The sequence below is a fragment of the Perca flavescens genome, chromosome 4 (genome assembly GCF_004354835.1).
Source record: "Perca flavescens isolate YP-PL-M2 chromosome 4, PFLA_1.0, whole genome shotgun sequence".
Lineage (NCBI taxonomy): Eukaryota > Metazoa > Chordata > Actinopteri > Perciformes > Percidae > Perca > Perca flavescens.
Genome location: NC_041334.1, coordinates 12984041 through 13010121, shown reverse-complemented (window position 1 = coordinate 13010121; position 26081 = coordinate 12984041). Strand labels below are relative to the sequence as shown.

At 40.9% G+C, this 26081-nt stretch overlaps 1 protein-coding gene across 1 annotated transcript in view; it reads right to left on the bottom strand.

The window, feature by feature from the left end:
• Positions 1-22613, bottom strand: part of LOC114554863 (plasma membrane calcium-transporting ATPase 1) — a 101508-nt gene extending 78895 nt beyond the window's left edge. Inside the window, exon 1 of the mRNA XM_028576932.1 lies at positions 22047-22613. The gene's annotated coding sequence lies outside the window, so the exon portion shown is untranslated. The remainder of the gene's footprint in view (positions 1-22046) is intronic.
• Positions 22614-26081: the final 3468 nt, after the last annotated feature.

The window sequence follows — 26081 nt, the reverse complement described above, 5'->3', positions numbered from 1 at the left end:
TGTTTCAAATGTATTTTATATGTTGTATGTAGGGTACTACACAATAAGGTTAGTCTGGGGACAACCTTCACCCACAGGAATGTGTGAATCTATTATGGGGTACAACTTTCACACAGAGGAATTGGAGCCAGGAATCTGAGAATCTATTAGGAGCACGTGCCATAAAAGGTGTAGTTTAAGAGTAAACTGTTCCAACTGAAATGGATGTCTCATGCTGTGTAAGCACAAAAAAGTGTTTAAAAGGTATTCACTATGATGTACATGGGGTTCATCCTTGGGCAGACGTGTCTGTATGCTCATGGTTGTTCCAGTGTCATGAAAGTTTGTTCACTGTTTGAATAAAGCTGCACTTGATTTGTAATCATCGGACTGGTCGTCATCTTTGAGGTCTCCCAACATCATTTCTGAATCATCACCCGATATCAGGCATCTCTGCTCAAACTGTCTTCTCCAGCAGTCAGACAGTACGAGGTTGTTTTCTGTTGGACTGGTCTACATCCAGTAAAAATTTAAATAAAATAAAAATAAAAAAACTAGAATGATTGATTCTGCTATTGTTTAGCTATTAGCAGTTCATCTTTGCAATACACTCCTGACTGTACAGAAAACTATCACTGGATTACTTTGACACAGAAGAAAACTTAAAACGTGATTATTATCAAGCAAGGTCTGGAGTTCAAACAAGGGTGTTTTTTAGGATTTCTAATTGGATCTACGGACTTTTTACCTCATGCAGTAGCCTAACTTTGCCTCATCTCTCTCCTTTTTCATCCCCCCTGTTAACTCTTTCATTTGAGCCTGTGGTGACAGGCTTCTATTGTCTCTGGTTCTGCTTTTTTCCCCCACCTGACTTTTTAATGACATGATTCAGTAAATGCAGAAACCCAAGGGCTAACCTTGTACCAAAAGACCCACATGTTTTTAAAAGGTTGCGGTTTAAGTTTCTGCAGTAGAAAAAAAGACTAAAGTATATGTTGTTTAATTAGGGAGTCAAACCAACACGCTCTGTTGTGCACAACATTTGTTAGGACGTTTTCTTTCTTATTGTGCAGTGAAATACCCCAAAAGCCATCAGCCTCTTCCAGCCCTCAGCAGTGACTGAGACAGCACATTACTCAGCCTCAGATGACTGTTGGTGGAGCATCTTGTGACTGAGAGCAGCAGAGTGGGAAAAAAAAGCCTCAACAGTCTGCTGTTTGTTGGGCTGAAAACCAGTTGGACAACGCAACACCAAACATTCCTGGGTTTTATTACAAATAACTGTCCGGGCTGTCAGAGAACAGAATACACTAGCTGACATTCATGTCCATGGATGGGAGGAGGCGTATCTAACCGTCCAATCAGAGAGCAGCTGAGTGTGGCAGGGTCGTATTCAGAGGAGGAATGTGATGTGAGGAGGTGATAAAGGAAACATGTTGCCGTCTCAGTGGGCAGAATGTACAGCCAACATTACAACATAAAGCAGGGCTGCTAGATTATGGCAATAATCACAATCACCATTATTTGGGTCAATATTATTAAGATCACGATTATTTAACATGATTACTCATTGACTTTGGAAGCATTGAACTTAAAAAAACAACGTCTTTTTAACAGTGGATTTTCTTTAAAACTATATTCCATTGAAGAAGAAAAAATAGGCTAGATACAGTCTTAAATTGTGGATATCGTTATGACATAAGCAGGCCTTGACATTAACTTTTTGAGGCACTTGTCCTCCATGCACAAAAGTCACTGATAGATAGATAGATCGATAGATACTTTTTTTTTGCTAATGCAGAATTTGAACAAACAGTTGAAATAAAAGCATCCAAACACCATCAACATTAATAAAATTCAGTTGAAACAGTAGAAAAGAAAAAAAACGGGTCCCAACAATAGATTTCCCCTTCAACAACAAAAAAAAAAAAAAAAAAAAGATCTCCAGACTCCATAATACAAAGTAATACTTTGCACGCCAGTGTGCAGTGTATCACCAGAGGTAGTGGTGACTCAGTGTAAAAATTAAAACTGTCTGACCTTGACACAGGCTTGAGTATGGACTGTGTGTCTGTCCAGGTGAGTAAATCATATCGGCAACATAACTGGAACACTATTCATCTGCTGTATCTTGGAACCGACACCTTGGTTCCCAGGGGTTAGCCCTTGTGTTGTCTTTTTTTGACGCCTTTATTTCACAGTTTGTTTTTGCTTTTTCCAACGTTTTAAAGTGTACAATTTTTCTTCTACACATTTTCAGCGCTTATTTCTACATCCCATATTTTCTGATATAAAACAAAAAGTAAAAAATGGGTCAATGTGACCCGAAGTCAACACAAGGGTTAAATCCTGGGCGGCGCTGCCTTTGGCTGCAGGTCCACCACCTCTCCACCAACAATCCAGCATCAAAGTCTTGCAACTTTGGGCCCTCCACCGACAGAAAAACCAATACAAATGCTGCTAATGCTTGCTAGGTACACAGAGACGCTAGCTAGCTAACGTCACTTACTTGTCAGCCAAGTTGGGTTGCCCCCGGCAGACGCCGCAGAAACATTACTCCTTCTTCATAACCCAGTCAAATTCATCTCTCCAGCTGTTCCCACATTTTCTTTCCCTTTTTAACTCGTATGGTGCGGTTGTTGTAAGGTTAATTGTTCTTGGTGCTTTCCCTGGCACTTGGCCGGGCTGCGGAGCCTGAAGAAACATCACTCTCCACTCCAGTCACCACTGTTCTTCTGAGGCAGGTCAAAATGTAGGTTTAAACTGCGGGCGATTATTACTTGGACCGACTCCTGATTGGCCAATCAAAGCATTCTGAGTTGGACGCTGGTTCGACGGATTGTAGGGACAAAAATGTATTTGTTTCAAATCTGTAAAATATAAGTGATGAGTGGCACATAACGTGAAGTAACATGGCATTTTATTTTGTTTGAGTTTTAACTTAAGTAAATTTCTCTTCCACTTGCCCTACAAAGAAAATCCACTTGTCCCAGACAAGCGGACAAGTCTTAATGTTGAGCCCTGCATAAATGTCGTCTTTTCCTGGTTTAAGAGGCTGCATTACAAAAAAAAAAGTTAGTGATGTCATTTTCTGAACTTACCAGACTGTTGTAGCTGTTCCATTATTTGCCTTTTGTCCAATTAGTCATTGTATCCCCATTACTGGAGGATTATTTATCAAAAATCTAATTCTGTAAATATTTTGTGAAAGCACCAATAGTCAACCCTACAATATTGCTGCAATATTGATATCAATGTATTTGGTCAAAAATCGTGACATTTGATTGTCTCCATATCGACCTGCTCTACAAAATCGTAATTGAAAATGAAATGTGGTCAACCGCCCAGCCCTAACATAAAGACACAACAGGTCAGAGTGTCTCAACCAGAGTCCTGTAGGTACTCGGAGGGTCTGAGGATGCACTGGTACCAGTTTAAAGTTCTGGCAATGGTTAAAAAAAAATATATATAAAAATGTAATTTACAGGTAAAAATGAATTAAGCTGCAGTGGGTCGTGGGTAAATAGCTCAAACAAATACAGACAAAATAAAGGTCTGGTGTTCCTTTGCAGCAGTAAGCTTTGTTAAGCTTAAGCTTTTGTAAGCTATAGTTTATCCAACAGTAGTTTAGGTATTTCTGCACTTTATGTCGGACGGTCATTTTCAAATCTTTGCATGAACAAAAACACATTTTATTGCAAGATTAGCTCAGGAAAGGAGGACTGACGCTGCATCTTATTAATAACTTTTAGAAACCGGAATCAAAAACCATACTGGAGGGCGCCTGGGTAGCTCACGGGGTAGAGCGGGCGCCCATATGCAGAGGCTCAGTCCTCGATGCAGCGGCTCAGGGTTCGAGTCCGACCTGCGGCCATTTCCTGCATGTCTTCCCCCCCTTTCCTGTCTTCAGCTGTACTGTCTGGGAAAAAGAGTTATGCATGTAATAATACTTAGAGATGCCTTTTCTGCATGGACACGCAGAGGGCGGGGAGTGCAGCATCAGCTCTGATCACAGATTATCACAGCAGGTCAGTGCAGTTTGTCATGTCTGTGTCTTTACACAACAACAGTGATACGACAGCAAAACTGTGTGCGTTACATGTGTACTAGGGCTGGGCGATATATCGATATAAAAAATATATCAATATATTTTTAAATGAGATATGGAATTAGACCATATCGCATATATCGATATAGTTCAAATGTGATCCTTGCTCCCATAGATATATACACAGATGTCGCCTTGAGGTTCTAAACATACGTCAAAACCGCCGCCATCTTGGAACAGGGGTGCGAAGCATTCAGATCAACGCTAAAGATGCCGGACTTTTGTACTGCTTAATTATGTTCGATAGAGGAAATGAAAAGAACAAACAGCAATGAATAACATTTAACAGGTGACAATGTGTTTTATGATTATGTATGCCGCCTTCGACCAGCAATCGGAGCTCCGGCGGCAGCGGGAGGCGGAGAGCTCCGTGGCCGGCCGCAGCGTCTCTTCCCCCGGGAAAAACACAGCTTTGCCTCGCTGCTGCGCCGGTCCCCGCTGATCCGGATCGGACCAGCCAAAGACAGAGTGGTGATCGGTAGGATCTTACACGTAGTCCAGGACGACCTGTATGTCGATATCGGCGGAAAGTTCCACTAAGTTTGCCGGCGGCAGGCGGAGGGAGAGAAGCTACAGCGGGGCAGCAGAGACCGTCTGCGGCTGCAGGATCTGGAGCTCAGTGCCCGTTAAAATGACACGTAACGCATAAATACATACAGAAATAAATAGTGGAGGAATGAGCCTGGACATTTCAGTCTGTTTTAAACTTCACCTTGAAGCAGAAACTTTTAGTTCAGAAGGGTGAAGTTTCCGTTTGGACTCTGGATCTGTGAACCGATCATAATAAATATTCTTTGTATTAACACATTAGTTTCTTTGTTTTGTAGTCGATAGTTCATCTTTTAGTTTACTTAAGTGGAAGCAGTATCAAGTGGAAGAATGGGACTATAAACCTAGGCTTACAGGCATGAGGCATTACATTTTGAACAAAGTAGATTATATTAATATCAAAAGCTTAATTGACCTTTGGAACGAATCACAAATATGGAGCTTTGATTTCAAAAAAGGTACTCCTGTTATACAGTATTTAGGTTTACATTTTATTGTTATTTGAACAGCTGAGCATTTAATCATGAACCAGGTGAAGAAACCGGTTCATTATTTATTTGATTTTGCAACTGTCTCTATGAAACTACTTGTGACATGTCATATTTGATTTTGGCTTTGACTGAACATTTGCTCTCACTTTGCGGAAAAAAATATCGGGATATATATCGTATATCGATATTCAGCCGAAATATATCGGGATATGACTTTTGGTCCATATCGCCCAGCCCTAATGTGTACTAGACCAGAGGTGCCCAAATTCCTTCATATGAAGGGCCAAAATGTGTTTGGATGGAAGGCCATGGGCCAACAATAAATGTTGACGAATTCCGTAATTCTTGTAATTCTATGTTGATAAAACTTACATATTTAAATTTAATAGGGAAGTTTACCAGCATTAGCATGTCATGGCGTGCCAAAACAAAAGGGAGCACGGGCCAAACTTGGCCCGCGGGCCCCAAATTGGGCGGCCTTGTACTAGACAAAAACGTGATGTTATTATCAGGTGGACATTTTGTAATGTCACCCTCTCATAAACCTTCTAAACAATATAGATATGATTTGCAGGACACAAAAACATATTGGTGTAAAAATGTCTCCCTTAGTTAAGAAGTGATCGGTCGTTCACATTAGCTTACACACATTTGAATCAGTTCGATGCAAAAGGTTTTCAGATTTGACATATTGGGGGAAAAGCACTGGTAATATAGATCGGTGTATTCCTAACTAATAGATACTACTTTCAACTTAACTCCTTTCAGCACTTGCACCTAACCTTCCACTTCTACTTCTTTCAGTGCTTCAACTTTAGCTTTTACTGCTTCAGAAATACATTACCAAAGTCAAAGATACTTTCATCCAAAGCAACGAACATTTGTTTTACTACCAACGCACTCATTTTCATGTCTTCAAAAGCAGAACACAAACAGTACGACACATTCAAACAAACACACATCTGAAGCTGTGCTGTATGGACAACCACACACAGTTCTCACGTGCCTCTCATCCACCCTCTCCGGCTCGGCTTTTCTTTTTCCTGCTGAACTTTGAAATGAAAAGCCACTTCAGTTTCATTGAGCACATGATCTCACCGACTCGCTGAGTCTAAAAGGATAGCTGGCTGTAATGAGGGAGTCAAACTGTGAAAAATGCAATCACGGGTCAGACAGAACTAAATCTGATGTCACCGAGTTAGAACAACATTTAGTGTTCTGAAAACTCAAGTGGAACAGCTGAGAATAAACTCAAAGGTTTTTTTTCTTTTCTTTTTTCTAACAGCATAGGAGCACGCAGGTCCCAGTTCCTTTTTGAGGTTTTGACAGATTTCATCTTGTCCCAGTTGGGAGCATCTTGGCTGTGACAGCAGAGTGTGTGTGTGTTCACATCCGAGCTGTGCGTTTCTGTGTGCACAGGACTGCTGTGGTGAATGGTTGCGTGCCGATTGTGTGCAGTCACCACGGCCAAACGGAGAACCACGCCCAGCTCTTCAACAAAAACACTGCATTCCACAGAGCCCACTCGCCGAACACACACACACACACACACACACACACACACACACACACACACACACACACACACACACACACACACACACACACACACACACACACACGGTGGATAGAGGTAGTGTGTGAGTTGCAGAGCTCTCAGTCAGCGGGACATCACACTGACAGGACGGCAGAAAACAAACCACAGCAGAGACTCTCTGCAGCGTCTGCAGTCTGAACAGGAAACCCAAAAAACACCAAACGACTTTTCACGTGATTCCACTGTTGCAGACTTATTTCCAATATCGGAATGAAATCACGAGAGTGAAATCAGTCAAAAATAATAAAAAAGAAAGAAACACTGGCTCTAGCTGTTTGCTGCTTCCTGTTTGGTGCTGGAGGGAGCGCACCCATTGCTTGTTGACAATGTTCACATGATTTAACTTCACAACCAAAACTTAAAACTTACCATAATATCAAACCTGTTTGATTTTGTCGGAACGTTGTGGTCTTGCAATTTGTGACCCTGCGAGATCCCCAGTCCTTACGTATTATGTCTTTAACGTTAGATGCGAGATGGTGTCTGATTTTTGTATTTTGTATCTGTTCAAAGTCTTCTAGTGTATAGTAGATTAGATTAGATAAGATTAGATTCTACTTTATTGTCATTGTGCAAAGTACAAAGACAACGAAATGCAGTTTGCGTCCAACCAGAAGTGCAAAAAAGAGCAACGTGATATACAAAAGTATAGACAGGTGATATGGTGGGCATAAATTGCAAAAATGTGTTGGAAGTGCGTCTATTAGGGGTGTGTATCTCCCCCTCCCATTGATACGTATGCAGTACAAAAGCGGTACAAATACATAACTTTGCGTAACTGTGATACACTGCAGTTCAAAGTCGATTCAATAATATTGCATATTCTTTTTCTAGGTCATAATCTAAACTGCATTACTTCAGCGTAACTGGATATTCCCTAACATCCCATCCTTATTTGAAGTTCTGAAATGCCCCAGAAATGATGTGTTCTGCAACAACAACACCACTAAACACGGGCAGTGATGCACTGGATCACTTTTTCGCCAGTCTCCAAGGAGGGAAATGGATATGGATTCCTGTGTGGACACAATGTCCTTGGAAATATAACAGCCATTGGCATCAGTTACAAAACAGGAGGAGTCGGAACCAGTTGGAGGCATGGTACGCATTGGGTTGACTGAATCGGTCTGTAATTTCAGTGCACATGACGGTGAGCAGCGAGGTTTTTGGTGCAGCCGCTGCTCGATTTTATGACGATTTGTAGTTATGTAGCAATGTGGTCTAGTCTCACGTTGCCAGACTATCTCCACAGCGCTTGAGTATAGTCCGGCTACGCTGCTCATCTATTCTGGGATAGGGTTTGTATTTCTTTAAACCAATCACAACCGTCCTGGCCGTCACTAAGCTCCTGATGCAGCGACGGAGCCCTGGCAAAAAATATATAGCGGCGTCAGTAGAATGGGAGGGACATCAGGATGTCAGGCTTTATCCCAGCAGTGTACATCCTTTGAGCCAGACCGATGTGGTCAAACCACTGACTCTAACTTCAGTTTCCTCAAAGGGTCAGTTAATCTTTCCTGACATTGTGACATGCTGCTCTGAGTAATTACTGCCAAACTGGCATACCATGTCATCAATCAATCAATCAATCACCTGCTCTGCTAATCAGACACACCTCATCTAGTTATTAATGTAGTTACTAGATGATGGTTTCGACAATTATTCATTAAAAAAGGAACATGCCAACTTATTGGGACTTTAGCTTATTCACCGTATCCCCCAGAGTTAGATAAGTCCATACATACCCTTCTCATCTCCGTGCGTGCTGTAACGCTGTCTGATGGCTCCAGCATTAGCTTAGCCTAGCACAGATCCTGCAGGTGAATGGTTCCAACTAGCCTACTAGCAATAGATGTGAAGTAGGATAATGTGCTTTTATGATATTGTGCAATATACTCCTTTTACTGTATTCTATTTATTGATGTGTTGGATGGGTAGCGATGTGGATGTCTGGTTCAGTGTTTGTGTTGTGGATTTTGTCAGTATGCCTGTACTGTACAACAAATTGCCACTTGGGGACATTCAAGTTTTCTAAGTCTAAGTCTAAATGACCTGTGACAGCAAACGAGACTAACAGTGAAAAGAATGCTATTTTTATATAGTTTTATTAGTGCCTCTGCCCGGGTTCCGATTTTCCCCACAAAGTCACAAAATGATTTACGGCAGGTAGACGGCACTACAGAGCACACATTCTGACGGGTCACAGATTTCTGCGTTAACACCGGAAAAAACTGTGTTAGGGAGTATGCAGGAGATTTCTTTATACAGGTCTTATTGTATTTTAGAAGATATCTGCTGTAGTTATGGCTGATACTGAGGCAGGACCATCGCAGAATCATTCAAAACAGACCCCAAACTGGCCCTCGGTTATGTCAAATATGTCTATTTCATTCATAAAATAACTTCAGATTGCGCGTTGTACGTTGTAGCAGACATTAAATTACGTCTCCCTTCCATTTAGCACAGACAGGTTATTCCTTTTAGTCCAGGTTTGTGTTGGCCTATTTTCTGTTCCCTTGTCCCCCAGTACTTGTGTAAAGCGTCTGTGGGTTTCATGAAATGCGCTACATTAATCTAGCCTAAGTTATTATTACGTTGGTTGCTACAACAAACTCTTATTGCTCTGGCTCATGACACAGTCACAGGGATACCAGGTTTAGCTCATGAGACAATAGGCTAAGTTACCGTACGCAACACTTGAAATGTAACTATGTATCTGTAACTTATTCTCTTATTGTAAATGAATGATTTTCTGTCTGGGCAAAACATTCAATTCGACTATATGATCTCCCGGTTACGCCAACTCATCAAGAAATATAATGATTTCTTATGATGTTAGGGCACATCCACAATAAAACATGGGAAACTCTGAGATATACAGTTTACTATAAAAATGTCCATACTGCCTAGCTCTACCACAAACTGCCATTAACTACCTGTAGACTGTGCAGCGCTGAACCAACAAAACAACTGGATAATGGACTCTTCCATATCTTCACCCAAATGTGTTTATGTCCACATAAACAGACTTCAGTGGAGCTTCAGAGATTTGGATAACAGCATGACAGAAATCAGAACCAGTACAATCTAAAAAAAAAAAAAAAAAAGGCTCCAAGTTTGAGCTCATCTAAACAGCTGACTGGAATTGTTTTACAGGGAGGTTGAGAAAGGTGAATATATGTAATTTTGCTCAAGAAACTGGTTCTTTTTACACTTTAGAACGAACCACACACACACACACACACACACACACACACACACACACACACACACACACACACACACACACACACACTTTAACACACACACACACACACACACACACACACACACACTTTAATACAGGGAAGTGAAATCCTGCCTGTTGCCAACACAACACGAGGAAACCATTGAGCCTCCACTTCCTGATGGGTCTCCATCCGCCCTCCATCTGTTCACTCCCTCTTTTGACCGACGCCTTTCTCTCAATATCTCTCAAAGGATACTTGCGCACCTAATTATTTGTTTCACTATCAGAATGTATCCATTCGGTTCGATAACTTTTAGAAAGTCTTAGAAGAGACACAAAATTAAATAATTGAATCCCCATTCAAGTTAGAAGAGTGCTAAACCGGAAGTAGCCGGCAGAGGTCTCTAGTGTGCAGGTTCTACGGGACGCACAATGCAGATGCCGCGCCGATCATCTGGGTAATTGTAGACGCGGTAGTCAAACTATTTCAGCTTCATTTGCCACTCTCATAGGAATGAACGGGGACTCAAAACGCTGTATCCAGGTTTCATTATAACACACACACACTAACACACACACTTTTTTTGCACCGGGAATGCAAGCATGTTATGTGAACTCACACACTGGGGCGGCATTATGCCACCTTTGCTTGGTTCTGTGTAAATAAACAAAGCCAGCATAACGGCACACCTTCATTGCGGCGCTATTGCGGAATCTCTGTGAAAGGGGCTACAGAAAGAGTTCAGAGTCTGAGTGGAACCTGGTCCTACTGCTGGACTCTAGCGCAGCTTACCGACGTGTTCTTAATGTGTTCAAAAGCCATTTATGTATAACAACATTTCTTGATTCACATAAAATAAAACAAATATGTCATCAATTGTCAGTGTTTTCCAGGATGTAGGGTTGGGCGACAGGGTGATATAACCCGCAAGATTTGGCTATACATTTTACATTTGGTATCTCTCCCTTTAATGGTGCTGTAGGTAGGATTGGCAAGATCCAGGACTTAGCCAAAAAATGTGAACATCGACAACTTCTCGGTCCCTCCCCCCTTTCCGCTAAAGCCCAAAACGGTTTCCTAAGCCCCTCCCCCCACAAGGGAGAGTGAATGCATGTGCATGAGCAGTGATTGACACGCAGTTAGACCCCCCGGCCCTGATTGGTGCATCTGAACAGGGAGCAGTGGAATCGCACTACAAGCTGTAGGTGTTGCCAGAGGAGCTGGATTGTTTTTAAATGACCTGCTTCATGTAGTTCTACTGGAACATAGGGTCAGTTTCAGCAAATAGGACAGAAAGTTAGTTTTATAAGGCTTACCTACTGCACCTTTAATATCTTTGATTGTATTAGGAGTTTGTAGACGATCTTACAAATCAATAAACACGACTTATCTTTGGTGATATTGAATTTTTATATTATTTATGCATTATTTAAATTTGCTGGAACAACAAAAGCAGACGTTTCTATTCTTAAATTGACTTTCCAGAAAATGTAGCTACTATATCACAATTTATATATACTGATATAAAATTCAATATAGTGTTATATAGGAGTTATCCCTATGTAGGCTAACCTTAAATTTGTGATAAAAGCTGAAAAAAGACCCACAGCCTTCTCGTTTGTTTACAAGTCTTCTTGTTCTATGCGGACACAATTCCCTACTTTAGGACCACAGACAGACAGTCTTTTTCAGGTAAAGCAAGTGTGAGCACACCTGTATATGTAGTTTGTTATGAGATACCACGCCATCATTACCTGATAAGATCATTGATAAACTCACTTTCATGACAATGTGTTCAGTCTTCAATGCTCAGGAGTGATCACACAAACAAACATCATTAAAGTGCAACATTAAATGCAAAACAAACAAACAAACACACACACAGAATTAGATTTAGTTCAAAATAGAACAGATTAAGGCTGCTAGGTTTCTGCAAAAGTAAGTTTGGACAGTGATGAAATAATGAACCATGTCTTCATTCTGCAGGCCTATCGGTATAAACCGCTCTGCGCTCTGATACACACACACACACACTGTCTCTCCTGCAGCACTGCTCTCTTTATTCTATCATCTTTATCAGTTGTTAACATGCTGCAGAGGGATGCCAAGTAAGCTGCCAGCTTTAAATACACACACATACACTCCGGTCGACTTCAGAATCTGCACCGACACCGGTTCTGAATTACACAGATGCTCAGTCCTGGAGCTTAGTTTACTGCAGTCTGTTAAATACATAATATATAAAGTTGAACATGAAGGAACATACAGACAGCGAGCAGGTGTTGTCCCTGCCTGCTTTGCTTCTAAATTAAACACGACAGCAGCAGACGTGCCAACGAGGTAGCCGCCCTCTTTCTTCTTGCCACTTTCGTAAATGTGCAGCTTTTCAACGCTGCCGAAATGAGTCGATGGTGTCTCTAAATAACCGGTACATTCCCCTTAACCAGCAGATCAATCAACCAAAACATCAGAAAAAAAATAAAAAATAATAATAAATGGTATTGAACCACCTGGAACTGGATATTAATTGTGCCCTATTACCTTTTCCTCTAGTTTAACCTACAGCCCCACGCTTTTCTGTCGCGTATGGCACAAGTCGTTTGCAGAAGCCACAGCGGCGGAGATTTGTTGCCGCCCAACGAAAACACAGAACGTCGACGTGTTGAGCTGGATTTATGTTCGGCGCGAGGGAGTTCCCGCCCTAGGTTCTGATTTATAGCTCAGTGTCAGATTTTAACAGGTGATCTCACAAGCAGTATTTACAGGCTTTCGTTCACTTGGCGACATGAAACAGGTCTGCCTCGTTTCATTACTGATAGGACACTAGTCTGTGCAGTTGCTGTGCTGTATGTTGTTACCGGGATTAAAAGAACAGTGAGCAGAGGGTTTGCCATTGCAGTGAAAATGTTTTTTTTTTTTTTTTTTTTTTTTTTTTTTAGGTGCATGTACTGCATAACTTGCTGCTTCACGTTGTTTTCACTCCGCTCAATCTCTGCCGCATCAGACGCTTTTGGGAGAAAACACAATCAGCCAATCACAGTTCTGGTCGTCGCCACGTGGCATCTCCGTAAACGTGTAGTTACGGCTACGTGCAGGCGGTCCCATAACACAGAGGTATAAATCCAGCTACAGCGGCTTGCTGTCTGAAAGCAAATGCGCCAACATTGGATCTCAATTGGATATCCAGAAAATGTACTATATCATATTAAATATCAATATCATGAGGTCAATTAACCATATAACGTAATGTTCCATCAAATGATTCCTTTTAGATCTCACATAAGTACATATTTTGAAAACATGAGCAGCGTGAAGGACTATTGGGGCTCATCAGCAGATCAATCTGTGGAGAATGAATGTGAATACCAGCTGATAAAACTCCTCATAGCAACTGTTGACGCACATCAACACTGTTACGACCCACAGAGCGGCAAATACACTCACGTGTAACATTCTCACACACACACACAGCTCATCACATTCACAACAAGTTTCAACACCTCTCTCCTGCCCCGACGGCTTGCGCACACACACACACACACACACACACACACACACACACACACACACACACACACACACACACACACACACACACACACTGAGAAAAGTTAAGTTAGAGCTGCGAAAAATCTAAAACAGACACAAATCCCAGAAACACTCCTTTAGGATTTCAGATCATGAACATATAATGATGACGAATGAATATGACAATATCCACAGACACACACTGCCATCATATTTCTGCTTTATCTTTTATATTCTTCTATGATCTGGATAATCCCATATAGACTTGTCGTTATGGTGAGTTTTATTTTGCCCTCTTTTCTTTTATTTTCCTTACTTCATCAGTACTTCATCAGTGTTATTAGTTCTTATGATTTCAGTATGTTCATATTGCAGATGGGAGGATGCATGAAGTCACGAAGCAACCGCACCCTTATGACATTTGGAATCACACAGCTGCATCACATGATTTTTTTTTCCTCCAAAGCTTTTTTTTGGAAAATAATTGGTCGCTGTTCTGTTTGGGCCTCATGTTAACACATGAGAAGCAGGTGTTAACATGTCGGTGTCAGGTAGGCGTGATTACCACTTCATTTGAATGTGGTGTACAAAACAGGACCGGCTGCTTGTGTCGACCAACACGGATATAAAAAAATGAAATAAACTCAGGCGTGGCTGTAAAGGAGGGTTAACAGCTTGAAGGTGTAAAGCGTCGGGTATACTCGCCGCAGCCGACCTGTCGCGCGCAAATGTGCCGTCACGGGAGCACCAAAAATGTTTATACTTGCGCGTGGTGGTCGCGACACTAGTCGCAGTCTTCTCCTGAACAGAGGGGGCGCTAATGAGGAAAGGCTACAGACTTTGCTCTTTCTACGGACTAGAAGAAGAAGAAAAAGGTCAACAACGGCAGAGCTGGCAGCAGCATTGCCGTCAATGCTTCGATTTGATTGGATGACCTACTTCGTCGGATCAAGCCTTTCATTCACCATAAAAGAGCTCATCTTGAATATTGCTATGTATTTAATATACGTCTGTCTTTGCTTCGTTATATTTGAAGTGCTTTTCTCTTCGGGATAAGTTAACATTTGGACCACCGGTGATTCTTAAGGATGATATATGCTGACTTACTGTACCGAATATCGCTCGTCTCAGCCCTGGCATGTTGGTTTATTTTATTGACTGGTGAGCCTTACTGTGACAGTTCTGATGTGCACCTGTATTATTTGTTGTAGTGTGACTATTTTCTAAAAATTAATAAACACACTTGTTTAAAAAAAAAAAAAAAAAAAAAAAAAAAAAAGAGCTCATCTTAACCCAGTAAGTTTACAAGAGAGACTTGCAGTCACTCTGAGAGTCCTGGCATCCAGTTCCCCTCAAACTCATCCATGTCTCCCGTTTCCGCTTTGTCATGCGCTGCTGAAAAAAAAATAATAGAGTCACCGGTCACGCACTTTAAATCCTGGCCCACCAGCGAGATCCATGTCATTTTGACGTCACATTGGCGCACGATAGGTTGGCTGCAGCGACTGTAAAGAGGCCTTTAGTTTCCAGTTTTACTGTAAGTTTTTGGTTGTACTTAATGTGAAAATTAAATCAAACATTTGAGCCTTCCTCAGTCATGTATGTGTGTCAGCGACACCAAAAACCAAAATGTGTCTGGTTTCTCAGCCACTAAAAAGGTGGTCTCTCTCTCTCTCTCGTTTTTTTTTAAAGTGCGTTTGTTGTCAGTTTAACACACGCTTAAGTTAGTTACTGTCAGCAGTAAGGGAGCCTGAAGCATCAGTACTGTTGCTATGGTTACCTGCACTTTAACATACGTTGTACAGCACTAAAGAGGTCTTAAATGTGCATGTGTTGCACATTCTACTGGTGGATGGGAGATGGCGTACAACAAAGAGAACATTATGAGTATACATTCATAATCAGTGTATCACTGAAATTAGAGTATCAAAACCAAATCCTACATTAAAGTGATAATTACTATATTTTAGGAAAATATCCTGACCTGAAGCTGCAGTATGAACATGAAATTGTGTCTAACTCGAGCTGAATTCTGTCCCTATGGAGACCTGAGCGTACACCAACCAGCCAATCAGAAACAAGTACTTGCCATAGCCACGGTTTACTGTAAATTCTCAAATGAAAGCCGGTATTCAACCAATGGCCCGAGTTCTAACACACACAAACTCATTTCGGATGTGCATATTTTGTATTATCTACCTTGTTTCCCGTCTGTAATTTGTTATTGCTGCCTATCTTGACCAGCAAACTCTTTAAAAAGAGGTTTTTATTCTCAATGAGACTTTTGAAAAATTGACCAATTAGGAATAGGCCTACAATTTACACTTTTAATTTCCCCATTTAGGGATTCATTAAGTGCTTCTTTCTTTCTTTCATTCATTCTCTAATGAATAAATAAATAAAACATTACACAGGGGCATATTTCAGCAGTTCTCCATTGAAATTGGGGTGAACCCTTTTCTGCCAGCAGGGTTATAAAATAATGATAAAGGCCAACAGCTCTATTAAAACCACAAACACTGTGGCTCAGCTGAGCAGAGAGTTGCCATATCTTAAATATAGGACTGAGCCTTTAATAATTGATGTGGACTTACATAAGAGACAAAGTGTGCGCTACTGGATCTGGTTCACGGGCAGGGATTCTGTTTGCTGGGGGGTTCCCACATTTCACTACATTTTATTTTTAGTCATATTTTATTATTTATTTTTCGACACCAGCATAATGTTCAGGGTGTTTGCCCGGCCCATTCAGGTGTCCGATGTCACCGTAGGTGTAGGACTGTATGGTGTCCACGCAGTGCTGGAGGTTATCATCTACACCTATCCAACAATCACCTATCCAATAATCCTTTGTGCCACAAAATGTTAGGAAAGGGGGACAAAGGTCTATCACAGTTTCACCTCAACTTATACATGACGGAGGATTTGATCAAGATTGCCGAGACGTGGTTTTGCAATGATGTCAATGCAGAGAGTCATTTCTGTTACAGATACATTGGACACGGGTTTTATATTTTTCATATAGTATATTATTTTTCTGTTCAATATTTATGGTTCCAGACTTCTGTAGTACTTGTTTTCTCTTTTTTCCTTTCTGTACTAAATTTACCATTATGCAACAAAATACCAAGGCAAATTCCTTGTATGTGAAAACCTACTTGGCAATTAAATGGATTCGGATGACATATTTTAATGGGAAGATTTCTAAAAACATTTCTTTAAAATGCTGGGGTCAGTAATAGACAGCTTTTACTCACTACATTTATCAAGTTTGTCATTTCAACTGTAATACAGTACAAGTTAAATATTGTCTCTTCATGCCAATAATAAAAACTGGCAAAATGTCAAGGCCTAAACATTAAACTGGAGTGCAATAAAAAGATCTGAGTTTCTTCAAATAAAATGCCTATAGGTAAACTAAGGTACTTTATTGTCACATACACATACACATACATGTAGCAAAATTCATTCTCTGCATTTAACCCATCCCTCAAGGGAGCAGTGCCCGGGGACCAACTCCAGATCTGAGCCAAGGTCACTGACTGGAGAGGGGGGACCGGAGCACCCAGAGGAAACCCACGCAAACACGGGGAGAACATACAAACTCCACACAGATTTGAACCCAGAACCTTCTTGCTGTGAGGCCACAGTGCTAACCATTGGGCCACCATGCTGCTATAGCAGAGTAAAAACATAAGAAAAGATAACGTTACTAAAATTAATATGAACTGAAAAGTAGCTCAGTATTGCTACAAAGCATCTCTTTCCATTCACACATTCCCATACAAGTAAGTATTTTCAGTCACAAACTGACAGAAGAGTTAGTGAATCACTAACATCACGGTAACACTCTTCGCAGCCTCGCTGTCAGTGGAGCACGTTGTTCTGAGGTATGGTCTCTTCAAACCCACTTCCACCAAAAAACCACATATGGATATGAAAGCTGTGCTAATACCTAGGTGTCCATCTGATGCCATGGTACAATACGGAACCTGTATGTATAATTTAGTCACTTCAGAACAGCAGACTCAGAATCATAGAAAGAGAGCTTTTATAGAGCCGCCAGTTTGAAACCAACATTTGACAATCACACTGGGAGATAGCCATCAGCCAAGGGTGAAACACAGCAGTTTCTTCAAAGACGATAGCCTCAGTCGCCACCCAATTCACTGTAACCACGCATCACATCATCTGGAGTTAGGGGGTGTAACGGTATACACACACACACACACACACACACAAGTCACGGTTCAGGTCATACCCGGGGTTTATGAGTCACGGATCGGTGCGAGTTTGGTACAGCTGGGAAAACTAAATGTCTTCTCTTCTTCCAATTTTGTTTTTTCATTTTTTGGTCATAAAACACTTTGGATTTTAGGTTTGTCAAATACATTTAGTGTTCAGTAACAATAATAGTGTAATCCCACCATTACGGAGCGAGTGGTTTACCTTTAACTCTACAGTAAAACTACCTGAGTGGCTAACACGTAACAGAGGTGAGAGTGACACCTCGGGTTACGCAGAGCCTTCTTCAGTGAACAATCGGAGAGTCAAATAAATCAAATGCTGAAGAGGCCTGAACGCTCCTACGGGACGTTAAGAGGACCGACACACTGTGTCAGCATCTGTCGCCTCCTGTGGTCATCAGAAGCTCCACAGCAGCTCCAGACACAAACAGGACACTTAACCTGTGTGCAGGTAAACCTGACTGGATGTCCTCTGCCGGCAGGTTCATCGGAGTGAAAGCTGTAATTATTAACAGGCATTATTTATTAGGATGATTTCAGCAGCATGTAATGAATTGTTGGACCACCAGTGGCTCCATCCATTTATAATCATCGACTATCCATCATCCTGTGCAAGGGTGCCTGAGGCTGCACCCAATCCCAGCACATACCAGGGTACACCTGGACAGGTCGCCAGTCTAGCACAAAGCTGATATTTGTACTAGAGCTGCGAAGATTAATTGATTGGTTGTCAACTCTTAAATTAATCGGCAACTATTTTGATAGTCGATTAATCGGTTTGAGTACGTTTTTAGACAAAAAGTAAAAAATCTCTGATTCCAGCTTGTTAAATGTGACTATGTTCTAGTTTCTTCTCTCCTTAAACTGAATATCTTTGAGTTGTGGACAAAACAAGACATTTGAGGATGCCATCTTGGGCTTTTGGGAAACACTGATCGACATTTTTTGCACCATTTTATAGACCTGACAACTAATCGAATAATCGAGAAAATAGTCAACAGATTAATCGACTATGAAAATAATCGTTTAGTTGCAGCCCTAATTTGTACGTTCAATTCTCGTACAAAATTCCGTATTCAAATAATGGCAGTCTTAAATAACAGCACAACCAAATAAATGTAAGTCGCTAAAGGTAAATAAACACTGAGGGGTTGGCATTACATGTCGCTTTACTACAAAATGGTACTGAACACTTTCCGTGGAAGTGTTCACATTAAAAGCTAACCAATAAAGGGAAAGCTGAAAGACAGGAGTGGAAACCACACCCATCCAGCACAAACCAGCACGAGACCATTCAATAGGTCATTCATTTGCATTCATATGCTGACTTCAGGGTTTTTCCACACTGTTAAGATGGAATTATGCTTCTCCGGGCTGCAGGTAAGCAAACATACAGGGTGCCATTCAGACACAGTTTGTGTCTACGAGTAAGCAGGGTCACATTTAGCAAATCATAATGTTCACAAACCGTAGAAGAAATTAGGAAACAAACCACTACATTCATGTAACACACGTGAAAGAATTTGAATTTATCAACGTAAATGGACGACAAGATGGGCAACAGTATTAAGTGCCTTGAGGAGGAATTTAGTTTCTTATTCTCTGCTACAAGATTACTTGGTCTTCGGCTTACGTGTATTCAATTAGCATAATTTCAGCTTTATAGCCACAACTGCAAATAACAATTCTTTCCACAAGCAATAAATCTTGTTGATATATTCTCAATTCATTGTATAACAGTTTGTCTATAAAATGTCAGAAAATAGTGCAAATGTCCACCACAGTTTATCCAGAGCACAAAGTGATTTGTCCAACCAACTGACCAAAACTAAAAGAAGTTTACAGTGATATTTAAGAAAAGCAGCAAATCTTCGCATTGGAAAAGCGAATGTTTGGCATATTTTCTCATGTCCTTCTGTTAGATCTATTAATCAGCTAATCGTTTCACTTCAAGTTACAGCGAAGGTATGTCACCTCACCTGAAGTAAAGACCACCTCTGTTACGGCTAAAGAGCAGAGGTGCCATTTCTCACGCCAAATGCCATTATATGTAGTGTAGCTATCATTAAGGGCTTTATCCTTTTACCAATAACACCGCATGACAAGATGCATCAGGATCTGCGTGGCAGACCACCTCAGCTGAAACATTTCATTGGCGAAATCCTGTTGTCATCACACGTGCACATTCCTGTGAGGAAACCCACGGAATCTCACACGTTTTGGACTTTATTTAAACCCACCTCTAAATTTAAACTTTTGAAGTGAGTTTTTGATTCACTGCACCAGTCAAAAAGACTGGAAGTGTGCACAACCTCTGTTGTAATGATTAGACGGTGTTGTTATGTGGATCTGTCAGATCTCCGCCTCCATATTGATCCAGTAGCCTGCACCAGATCACTGCATCGCTAATTATCTGCTTTCAAATTAAACACGTTTTGGGAGCTAACGTCCGACCAGGTGACTCACACCTGGTTAAATATAATGCACGCATCAGTGAAAAAGGAATGGTTGTTGTCCTTTGGCTTCCAGTAAACAGCAGAGTCCCTGCGTCATGGGCTCCCTAAAAAAAAAAATATCCCTTAAAATGTAACCTATTTCAATAAAACAGACATCAAAGTTTTCCTTGCAAGTCATTTTCTTTGCACAGAGCTTCTCCGTTTGGTGAATTAGCAGCAGAGGAAAACAGAAGGAGCAATGCCCTCGTTTGGAGGTCACAAGCTGAGGAGTCACCATGAGCCAAGACGCGGGATCCCCCCTCCTTTCTAACGCAATAAGGCAGGACACACCCAGATAGAGAGGGGAGGGGAGGGGAGGGGAGGACGAGATGGATGAAATGAAATGAGAGGAGGGGGAAAAAAAGAACAGAGCTGCTACTGGTGCTCACCCGCCCATCTTTGCAGATGACGTAGACGGTTCTTCGCGAGCTGAACGCCCGTTAATGAAAATAAACCGAGCTCGGTAACGATTTTTTTTTTTTTTTCCTTCACCTTCGTTCACTGACGCCTGTAATTGTGACAGCCTGGAAAGCAGAAGTACTGGCCTATTTGCGCTAAATGTGGGCAAACCACTTCAGCATGCTCATCCTGAAAGGCACCGCATTCATGACGACAGTGAGGACACCAGAGTCATACCAGAAATACACACATTTTAATATTGAAACAGGAGCAACAGCCGCAGCAACCGGTGTTCGCTGAGAGAAAAAAAAAAGGCTTTTTTTTTTAAATGAAAGACCTTGTAATTTACGGATGACCAAGGGTTATTCGTGTTACCAAGGGAAGTAGCTATCACTCGGAAAACAAAACATTGTAGGCAGGGACTATGAGCAAACTGTTTCCAGACACTCGGGAGACATCCGCAGGCGGTCTGATTCCTGCCTCGCAACCACTGCAACAGTCGGTATGCCGTTCTGTCGCCCGGGGAGACCCGTCACAAATGCGCCATTCAGAATCTGACTATTTGAATAACATGTCCTCGTTAAATAGTGGACGTAAAGATTTTACAGATCTTGAAACCCCGTTTAAGAATCACTGGAAGCGGCTCCTCAATTCGGCATGCCTCCAGTACACGTACAAACATCGTATTTTGCTAAAATTATAACTTTACTGACCGATACACACTCACGGTCTCCTGGCTGGAAAATACACAGCTGTGGGCGACAAAGATTAGCGAGCACTGCGTAACATGTCTAAAAGTTGGTATTTTAACGAAATGGTGTGCTAATTCGATCCATTATAGATGTGGTCATTTCTAAACGACCGTACAATGCCACAATGTAACGTTAGGCTATGTCTTAACGGGTGTTTTTGATTTGTCGAAAAGCCATGTAGCGAAGTTGGCGTTTAACGTCCACATTTGTGAATGGAGACAGCGTTGCCTGCAGACTAGAGAGAGGCACGTTTCGGGGCTGTAACCTAGCTGAATGTCGGGACGTTTGACGAGAAGAAAAAGGTTAGACAACGTGCCTCGGGGCTTTGCGAGACCCTATAAAGATGATTCTGGCGGAAAATACAATCCAATAGAGGTTATAATGTCCCTCAACAGAATAGTTGTGCGTTCACACCTGTGGAAAATGTGTCTGTAGTTGCTAATAAGTGGGTGTCAAGGTAAAGGAACAGCGGTTGTGAACGTTACCCGGATGCTAAGCAGTGCGGACACGACACACTCATTAAAAACACGTTTAAAAAAAAAGAAAATCACTTTAACGGGCACCGGCAGACAAATGTTTCTCGTCTTTTAGCCACAAGTGATTCAAAAAGAAATCCGAATCGGGGTGATTTAAAGTTTTAAAAACAGCAACAACAGAGAATAGACGGTTACCTCCACTCGGGGATCCTCGTCCAAATCACGTCCTGGGGTTGTGTTGGTGAGGCAGAGCAGCGTCTTCACTTTAGAGGGGTTTGTCCATTTCACAGCAGGGCTCCAACTTGACAACTGCAGTGGTGAATAATGGTTGACAGACCTGGTCGGGGAAAAAATCTTCAACGTCCCTTTTTTGTTCCGACGTTTAAACCGGTTTCGTTGACAGTAGCCTAGGCTAATTACATTGGTGGAAGCATCAGCTCTGGTCCTGCAGCGGCAGCCCAACAACAAGAAGGAAAACAATCCAGATTCATTCAGAAATCAATCCGGTAAAAGGAAGAAATAACTCTCCTTCTCTCTCCGGGAATAGAAGCAGAGGAGGGTAAAGGATCTGGCAACAAAGAGCAGATCCAGTAAATTAGGACTGGTTATGTTTGTGTTGCAGAGCGGTGGGTGGGAGTGGAGGGTCCGACACATTCAAACAGGGACCAGAGAAAAGAGCCAAAGTCCGGGTCAGCGTCTTTTCCTGGCTAGCTGGGGGGGAACTGAGAGAGAGAGAGAGAGAGAGAGAGGGAAGTGAACTGGTGCTGGAGACCGCGAGAGAGGGAGGGACCAGCCCGGGATTACCCTGTTTTTAAGGTGGATCTATGAATTAATTAGGTAGGCAGGCCAAAACAGAGCCCTTTGCTATCGAGAACATCAGCCGCGGGTTTGAACATGCAGGCTGAAGCCCTGGAAACTTGAGAGGAAGAAAAAAAAAAGAAAAAAAAATCCACATCTGGATCTCTTCTGGAGAAATGTATGTGGCTCACATTTCCGCCCACTGCAGAGAATTAAATCAGAGATAGGCTAGCCTAGCATTTACCTATGTTCTTTTTAAACTTATTTTTCTAGGATAGGCTACAAGAGAAAAGATTGCCACTGTTAGGGGACAATACTTTCGAGAATAAAGTCGAAATAGCCATGTTCATTTAGTAAAAGTCATAAAATGTCAAGATTAAAATTATATTATTTCAAGAAAAAAGTAATTATTTCCAGAAAAGGGTCGGATAATATATCTAGATTAAGTCACTGTATAGAAAAGTTGTAGCCCTAATATTTTTGATAATGAAGACTGTATTTCGAGAGAGAAAAAATATTCCTTTCAAGACAAAAGCAATGAAAAGAAATTGTAATATTAGGCTATATTGCAAAATTGAGTACACATTTCAAGATTAAGTCGTAAAATGTCTAGAATAAAATTATTTTGATAACAATAATCACAACAAATTGTGATATTTTAACACGAAAAAGTAGCTTTCCAAGATAAGATATTTAGAGGGAGGATTGCTACTGTTATTTGAAAAAAACTTATATTTCGAGATAACATTTGATTTGGGTGTAGGTAGGCCTACCTGATGTGCTCGGCCTGCCAGATCGGCTCGGGCTCCTGTCTTAACAGATGACATATATCACTACTAACACAGTGGCCCTCATTTAACAACCTAACGTAGAAAACAGCGCAGATATGAGCGCAGAAATCGTCTTACGACAGGCTTTACGAGTGATTCATGAAACGTTCGTATCACACCAATCAGAGCATAAGAATGGTCGTACATTGATAAATACAGCGGCTGGAAACGATCGTAATTTAAATATCACACCCCAATATATTCTCGGTTTTGAGGATGAACCCCAGAAGAGCGGGTCCTGTTTGAAAAATTAAAATAAATTGCAAGGTTTTTTACAGTGCTCATATTATGCTTATTTTCAGGTACAGTACATTATTGTATTTAGAGGTTGTATAAGAGTAGCTTTATTTCATTTAAAAAAAACACCATATTTTTGTTGTAGCCTACTGCACATTGCTGCAGCTCGTCTTTTCCCCCTGTGTGTTGAGCTATCTGTTTTAGCTACAGAGTGAGGCATCTCAATTATGTTTCATCTTTGTTGGGAGTAGCACATGCACAGTAGCTAGGTAAGGACTATACTAGCCAGTCGGAAGCAGAGTATGAGGGCCATGCTAACAGCTAGGTGAGCATTATAACTTGTTTTAAAAAGTGACGAGCGTTTGTCATGGAAGTGAAGGCTGGACTACAATAGAGCTGTTTGGAGCAGTTTGTGAACAGTGTTTTCTCTGGAAGATGGTAACTCTGGTAAATATGAGTGGTAATTGGTGCTTGAACAAACAGCTTATGGGAGCGTTTTTCAGTGGAGGACAGATCTGTATTCTCTATTTTATAAGGGGTCCTTGGCTGAAAAAAGATTGAGAATGTGAGAACCATGTGCTATAGATCGTTTAAATAGCTCTTTAACTACAAGGACAAATATCAAATTGAATCTCAGCTGAGTCAAATAACAATATGTCTGCCTTGAATAGCAGTGTGTTGAATCATTTTTGAATATTGTATCTTTATATGTATTTAACCTTTGGAGAGAAACAAGTACTTGTCCTTTTTAAATGTGTTATGGGAGTTGATGGATGTGTTTGTTTAACATTTTCAGCTGATTTTTGTAGATGCTGTTTTGGTGAAAATCTGGTCCTATGATATGATTAAAGCCTTCAATATGTAGTTATGAAAAGCAAAGAACACATCATTATCAGTAAGACATGAAGATGTACCTTGATAAAACTGTGCTCATGTGTGGTGATTTTTTTTTTTTTTTTTTTACTGGTCCAAACGCTGAACATGAACAAAGAATCTGAAAGGAAATTTCTCTCTGACTGCCAACTGGCCACTCAATCAGCTCTGCCTCCTACGCTATGCTAATGACAGAGAGGCAGAGAGGTGGTTAAAGCTGCCATTTAACAGCACAGTACACTGCTTCACTTTCAGCACAAAGTGACTGCAAAAGAAGGAGAGTTACTGATTCCCATAGTCACCGTCAGTCACCACCAACCACAGCTGCTCATCCTTACTGAGTCCCAGATCTGTACATCCAGTCATCTTTGTCATATAGGTACTGTGACTGCAGTTGTTATACAAAATATCAACATACTTTTGTTCAACTGTTCAACCCATTCTCCCAGAAGTTATGGTTATATAAGACTACATTTTTCCGTAATACCATTTTGAAAACAATTATTCTATATTAATATAAATTCTGCCTGAATGAATGTTTTTTTGTTTTTCTTTACATATGTTTTTTTTTCTTTCCTAAAAGGGTTCAAAAGAAATTAAAGAGCTAAGTGAAATGAATGAAATGGGTCATTGTGCTTTCCATAATAATAGTATTTAAACAAAAAACGAAACACTATGACAATTTTCAGTATTATGAATGCAATGAGACATAACTTAAACCTGCAATAAATGTTTTTGGCCACTTGGGGGGCAGCAACCTCTGGGACTGAAAAATGAACCCAACGCAGTTCCTCCAGTGGCCACCTGAGGCTGGCTCTAACAGAGAGTCAATCCCCACAAACTGATGTTAAAATGCCCAACTTTACAGCACAATCAAAGTCATTTCCCCCATCTCAACCAACTTTAATGGTAGTTAAAGCTATGCTTTTACATTAATGCATGAGAAATAATAATCTATATATATATATATATATATATATATATATATATATATATATATATATATATATATAGATTATTATTATACACATACATACAGTCACAGGGGACATTTTTTGTTTTTGTTTTAATACTTTAAACGTACAATATGTAACTTTCTGCCACTAGGGTCTCTCAACCAAAACAATGGATTGTAAACACAGACGTTTGATGACATTTAGAAGTTGCGTGGAGTTTTTATTGCTAAACACTATCGTCGATTAGAATGCATCTGTTCATGGACGAGTTTACCCATTCAAGTTTATTCATGTCACGTTTAGTAACGTTTATTCATGTCATGCTAATAAAATAGCTGAAGTTTCCCCAACATAATTAAGTTTTTTCTTGATTGAATCTGTATTGGTAGCTAGCCGACCAGTTAGCTAGTGAGCCAGCAACCTAACATTAGCGGCTAACGTTATCAGGTTTTAGCTAAAAACCACACTACCACAGTATATTTCACATGCCAATGTCACCTTTTGGATTTTACCGGGTGGACGGGGTTTGTTGTAAT